At 52.2% G+C, this 5828-nt stretch overlaps 1 long non-coding RNA gene across 1 annotated transcript; it reads left to right on the top strand.

The window, feature by feature from the left end:
• Nucleotides 1-3733: 3733 nt before the first annotated feature.
• LOC135326275 (uncharacterized) lies at nucleotides 3734-4926 on the top strand. The gene is made up of 3 exons (XR_010386803.1): nucleotides 3734-3800; nucleotides 4061-4153; nucleotides 4863-4926. It is a non-coding gene; the product is annotated as an uncharacterized LOC135326275 (long non-coding RNA).
• The last annotated feature ends 902 nt before the right edge of the window (nucleotides 4927-5828 follow it).

Below are 5828 nucleotides of genomic sequence, written 5' to 3'. Positions count from 1 at the left end.
AGGAGCCTGAGGATGGAGGCGTGGATGCAGAGTCTCCTCCTGCAGCCACCAACACCTTGCCTGGCTCTGTGGTCTCCTTTCTGTGCCAACTGCAGGAAAATGAGGTAAGGGAGTGGCAGTTTCAGTGGATTCCGCCTGAATTCAAGCACTTGGATTCCGAACGTGCCTGGCTCAGGCACCAGGGGATGTGCTCTTGCCACATGGTAAATGCACTCTCCTGCAAACACCGCATCACAGAAATGCAATTTTTGCCAGTCATTAGGAGACAATGCTACTGCACATCATCCTTTCTCACAGAAGGCAGGAGTGCAGTAGAGGACACGGCCAACCTTCTGGTCATTTGCTCTCCCCAGGCTTCCTCCTTTTGTCGACATATTCTCTGAAAACTTCCTGAGCGCAGCAGTAGTCCTACACCCACCCTAAGCCCCCGGCCACCTCTCTGTCTGGGCTGCTGTCTGCGGCTCCGACCATGCTTTGATCTTTGTCGACTTCTCAAAGACAGTGAAACATAAACATAATTTGAGAACCAATCTGTGCAGGGAAGGCAGATCTCCCGGTATGATCCACAAAAGTTACCCCAGGAACTTCCCTAAGGAGCCGGGGGAAGCCTGTGAGTCAGGCCCTACCAAGGAAGTCTGGAAATGCCATTGTCCCGTGTATTCCTTTTGCCCCCGGCACTTTGTTTGGTCTAGAGGAGCTATGAGCTCTTTGGGGCAGCAACTGTGTGGTTGCAGAATATCCAGCAGAGTGGAGGGAGCTGTGAAGTTGGGGAGATCCTTACCAGAGCAATGGGTGGATCCTCCGTTTGGCGAAACACTTCCTTGTGAGGCTGGTCACTCAGCTACTTTCTAGGACTAGATCCTCGAAATGGAGCTGTCTGCATGATGCCGTTTGGGAAGGCTGTACGGACCAAGTGCTCTACGACATCCTGGTCATCAAGGAGAAAGAAGTTCAGATGTTCCCTGTTCTGATTTGTCCTCAGGGTAATCGGGTAGAAATTTACCAGGAACTGGGGAGAATCCTCCAGGAAGATGGCGACCATTTGGAGAGAGATCTGTTAAGCCAATTAATAACATTGGCTTCAAGGGATTTGAGAGTGGCAAGCTTGTTCTCTTCGAAACTAGTCAAAGCATCCTGCCTAGAGCCCTGTTGTCTGGAAAGCTATAGCATGACACCAAAGATCTCCCCTTTGCCTTAAGAACCAATGACAGTCCCCAGATCCCACTATGGGAGACTCTTCCTCAGGGCAGCTGACTCCTTGAGGGAAAGGGCCATATCCAGCCAAGCTCTTGAGCAGGTGCAACCTCTGAAGTAGCTGCCCTGTGTAAAGTGGCACTGGGCCTTTGGCTGCAGCTGAGGCAAGCAGGCCCACGACTGCTGTAACAAGCATGTCTGTGCTGAAGGGAAAGGCTCCAGGCAGGGAGGCAGAAACTCAGCCTGCTTCCACACGGTTGGCCATTGGATTACCGTTCTTAGGTAGTCATCCTGCTTTGAGGAAGAGGCATGGCGAAGTGCCAGTCCCTTCCCTGCTGTACCCAATATTCCATCTGGCCTTCTGTGTGGAGCGTGTTCGTTGCTGGAGCCTTCTGGGAGCTTCTCTGTTCCTATTCTCCCGCTGTCACAAAGGGAAGGGAGAGGCAGCAGTAGCACAGAAGGGCAAATGGTCAAACTCTTTCTTGACCAACAAGTTTAGGACTGCTGAACTGCTTACCTTTCACAAAGGGGCAAAGCGGTGGCAGCCAAACAAGGCAGGGAATATTTATCACTGATGGATCTCTCTGGAGAGATGACGTTTCTCTCACTCTTCCCTTCAACATGGAAATGTAGAGCTGAAGTCATACAGCCATCGTTGGCTAGTTCCATCTGCCCCGCTGCCTCAGTCTTTCCTGTGTTGATGGTTTTCCTTCATGGTCCTTTTGTAGGGTGTAACGGATGTCGTGCAAAGAGCAGCAAGTGACATCCTGGTCTCCCTGGCCCGCTCTCACTTCCTACAAGTCATGGAAGAGCTACAGCGTCATCTGAAGCCTGTGGAGGATATCCCTCAGGAATTTGTTTTTATAACCCTCAGCAAACTGGCCACGAGCTATGGTACGGCAACTTGGGCTGCATGCTTTGGTGCTGGCTTCTTTGAGCAGCGGGAGAAGGGTTTCGGTTGTTGGAATATGGGAGGGCTACAGGGTTATGGCTTCCACATCTTTTGCTGCCTGGGAGCAGTCGGAAGTGGTGGCTTTGTCCCCTGAGCTAAGTGCCCTAAGGATGGGACCGTGGGAAGACCCAGCCTAGCGGAGTTCTGCTCCACTCTGCTTCCAGTCCCACCCTGAAGGGCTTCCCTGCTCCCATCCCTCGGGGAAGGGCACCCTTGCTGAACAGCTTTCCTGACAGCAGGTTGTTTGCTTTCCCTCTGCCCTTCTCTGCAGCACTGAGCTGCATCCCGTTTCTGGAAATGACCTGGAATGTCATGTACACCATGCTGGGGCGAGTACAGAGCAGCAGGATGAAGCAAGCCTTCTGTGCTGGTAAGTGTCCACCTCTAGTGCCAGGGCTGCACTGGGATGCAGAGGGAAGGGGAAGTTAGTGAGCGGCAGTCGGCACCCAAGTCTCTTCTCTCTCAAGCTGCTACTGCAGGTTCTGAACCTCTAGGGAGCTCCAGCCCTTTAAAGCTCCAAACAGTCTGTACAACATAAAAGAATGTCTAAAGCTCAGGAGATGGCTGTGGCCAGGAAGGGAATGGAGTTGTTGGAGTTTTACTACTCAGCTAATTTTACTACTCAACAGCTAATCTTGGAGGGGGGAAAAAGGACTAGCAGGAACAAGGAGGAGAAGAGGGAGGAGAGAAACAGCTTAGCATTTCAAGGAAGGCATTTTCAAACATTTCACGCCTGCCCCAGAACCCAAAACTGCTCTGGAGCTAAGTGCTGATGAGCATGGGACGGCAGTTTGAGACAGGCTGGAGTGATAATGCAAACTCTTCTCTCTGGGACATACTTGACAGAGTGACCTTTCTCCCCATCTTTCATGCAGTTCTGGAAACGTGGTCGAAAGGGGTGACTGTTTACTTCCAAGACTGGGCAAAGTGCTCCTTCCCTCGAATAGGGGAAGCCCAGCTTTGTGAGAAGACATACCCTTTCTTCTGCTACGTGGTCAGAAACTGGCTGGACTGTGAAGAGAAGGAGGTGAGACTGGCTGCCTTTGTGGCCCTTTAGCAGCAGCAGCTGCAATGCTGGAGTTCACCTGTCTTTCTGGGGAACAGTGGTGTCACGTCAGGAGAAGTGCTTTCCAGGGAGGAAGCAGGTCGTTGAGGCGTTGTCTAGAGCTGGGAGCCTGCTGCAGCTCGACAGTGTGGAAATGCTGTGGGCCAACAGGCAGTGTGCCTGGAGTCCCGCTTTGCAGCCTCGCGATGAACTAGTGAGGCCAGGCCGGGTCTGGAGAACCGCCGCTGGGAACCAGCCAAATTCCAGTGGCCTTTGAGCCCCAAGGGTCTTGGGTTTAGAAGAGGGGAAATGTTCTCTCTCTTCTCGAGCAAGACCGTTTCCTCCAGAGGAAGCTGGGAAATGGCCGTCTTTGGGAAGGGGGAAGTTTGTGTCTGGGGGATGCTGCCTCCTAGAGCAGAGCTTCAGTCGGAGCAAACAAAGGTCTTCTGTCTTCCTTGTGTGCAGCTCAAGGAGGACATCATCAGGGCTGTGGCAGCTATGATGGGCCTCCTCCTTCATCAGGAAGAGTATCAAGGGCATGTGTGCGACCAGCTCTGCTGGCTCTTGGACCAGTATGAAGAGGTCCAAGATGGTTTTCACGTGACCAAGGTGAGGTGTCTGGCAAGATACGATGTGGCTGCATGGGTCAGGGTGAGTGTGTGCTGGGATCAGGGAGCTGTGGGAGTTCCTGGAGGAGCTGGGAACCTGTTAGAGAAGAAGCCAAGACAGTCGCACACAGATGGAGGGGGAGGCTTGATACTGCCTGTTTTTTCAGGGCAGAGAACAGCCAACTGTGGAGGCATGCTGTCCTGTGTTAATGAGCTGCTCTCACTCACAAGCCACCCTCTCGTTTTCACTTTTTCTTGTAGCGTCTCAGGCATTTCTTGGAAGCTGTGGAGAAAACTGAGCCCTTTATCCCCAGGGAAAGAGTTTTTATCATCTGCATTGTTGTGCACAACCAGGTAAGCAGGGGCTGAACATCTTGCACTTCCCTCTGGGTTAGCAGGTCTGCCTCTGGTTGGCAGGAAAGACCCATGGGGTGGCAGGGCAGAGTTTCCCTCCTTTGGGCTTTTCTCATACCTTGCAGTCAGGTCCATACAGCTGTTGAGGCCCCCATTCCGGCCAGGTGCCCACGGACTTTTCCAGGGCTGCTTTGCCTGGTTCCAGGGACAGCTCAGTTCACAAAGGAGTTTCCTGCTCGGGCAGAGAGCAGGAGGAATCTGGAGCCCAGAGAGCTGAAGCTGAGCCTTGGAATCCCAGCCAGCCCTTGTATCCTAACGGCCTTTTGCTGCTGCGGAACTGACTGGAACTCAAAGGTTGCTCTTGCCTCTAGGGCGTAGCCTTTGTTTTGGCTGTGGGTCCCCTGTCGTAGGCTCAAACTCCCTCTGGAGCGTTAGAGTGGAGCTGACAAGACGCTCAGGAAGGTGTTCATCTCTGACTCCAGGATCTAGAAGCTGTCTGTCAGAGCACAAGCTCATCTCTGGCCTCTCCGTAGAGTTCCAGAGAGACAGAAGGGTGGGGGGGAAGCAGAAGACAGCTTTGAGAGGACAGAGCACTGTCCTTCTTGAATGGCATCTTTCCCTGTGAGTCCCCAGGGAGACAAGACCTCATAGGAGCGATTCTTTTCAGTCTCTCTCAAGACTGATCCTAAAACGTACCTCATTCCCACAGCTCTCGGATGTGACCAAGAAGCACCGCATTGGCCATAAAACAGAGCTGTGCCACTGCATGCTGCTACTAGGTAAGGAGAAAACAGAATTTGGCTGTGGTTTCTTTGAAAGCTCTGCAATGGGAGAAGAGCTTGATTGTTAACCTAGAACATGATTTCTTCCCTCCAGCCCGAAGCTTCCCTGAGGAGACCATGGAGTTTCTGTACTCACAACTGGAGGCTGAGAACGAGGCTTCTAGAATAGCAGCCCTGTCTCTGCTGAGATTCTTTGTTCATTGTGACTGTAAGTAACACTAGGAAGAAAATAGGAGGAATGATGTACTTTGGCTGAGGGACTACGAGCAGAAACAGCCAAGAGCTGAAGCCATGAACTGCCAGAGCCTGATCAGAGGAGGTGTTCAGGCTGTGCAGTTGGGCTGTGGTAGACCAGACTCCTCTGCAACCTGAGTGCACAAGAAGTGCACACTCCCTGAGGTATCTCAGAAGTCGCCCGAGTCCCCTTCAGCTCTGAGAAACAGGCCAGCAGCCTTGTCAAAATCCATGGAGGGCACACGCTTAGTGTGGACCAAGCACCTTACCATGTTTCAGCTGAGAAAGGGTGAAGCACAGAAATGCGTGGGTGCTTACAAAGACTATGTTACCCAAATGAATTGTAGTCTCCAACCGTATCAAACCCAGCCGAGCAGTCTGTCTGGATAGTTATTGACCACGCTTCGTCAGGGGTGACAGCTGAAGCTCAGTAACACTCCGAGCATAAAGAGTAGTGAATTCCAGTGTGGATCCCATTTTTCTAACTCTCTGTGTTAGGCAGTCCCTGTTGCTCCTGGCTTCTGCTGCTTCCCCTGAAGTCAGATTTTGGCCCCGTGCTTTCTGTCTAGCTGTCCATGAGAAAGCAGAGACATTTTGACAGTGCTCTTTTGGAGGGGTGGGCTCTGCCTCAACGTACCTGTACTTCCTTTCAGCAATGG

This window comes from Dromaius novaehollandiae, unplaced genomic scaffold, assembly GCF_036370855.1.
Source record: "Dromaius novaehollandiae isolate bDroNov1 unplaced genomic scaffold, bDroNov1.hap1 HAP1_SCAFFOLD_102, whole genome shotgun sequence".
In the NCBI taxonomy this organism is placed as follows: domain Eukaryota; kingdom Metazoa; phylum Chordata; class Aves; order Casuariiformes; family Dromaiidae; genus Dromaius; species Dromaius novaehollandiae.
The sequence above is the reverse complement of the archived record's forward strand: the minus strand, read 5'-3'. Positions and strand labels throughout refer to the sequence as shown.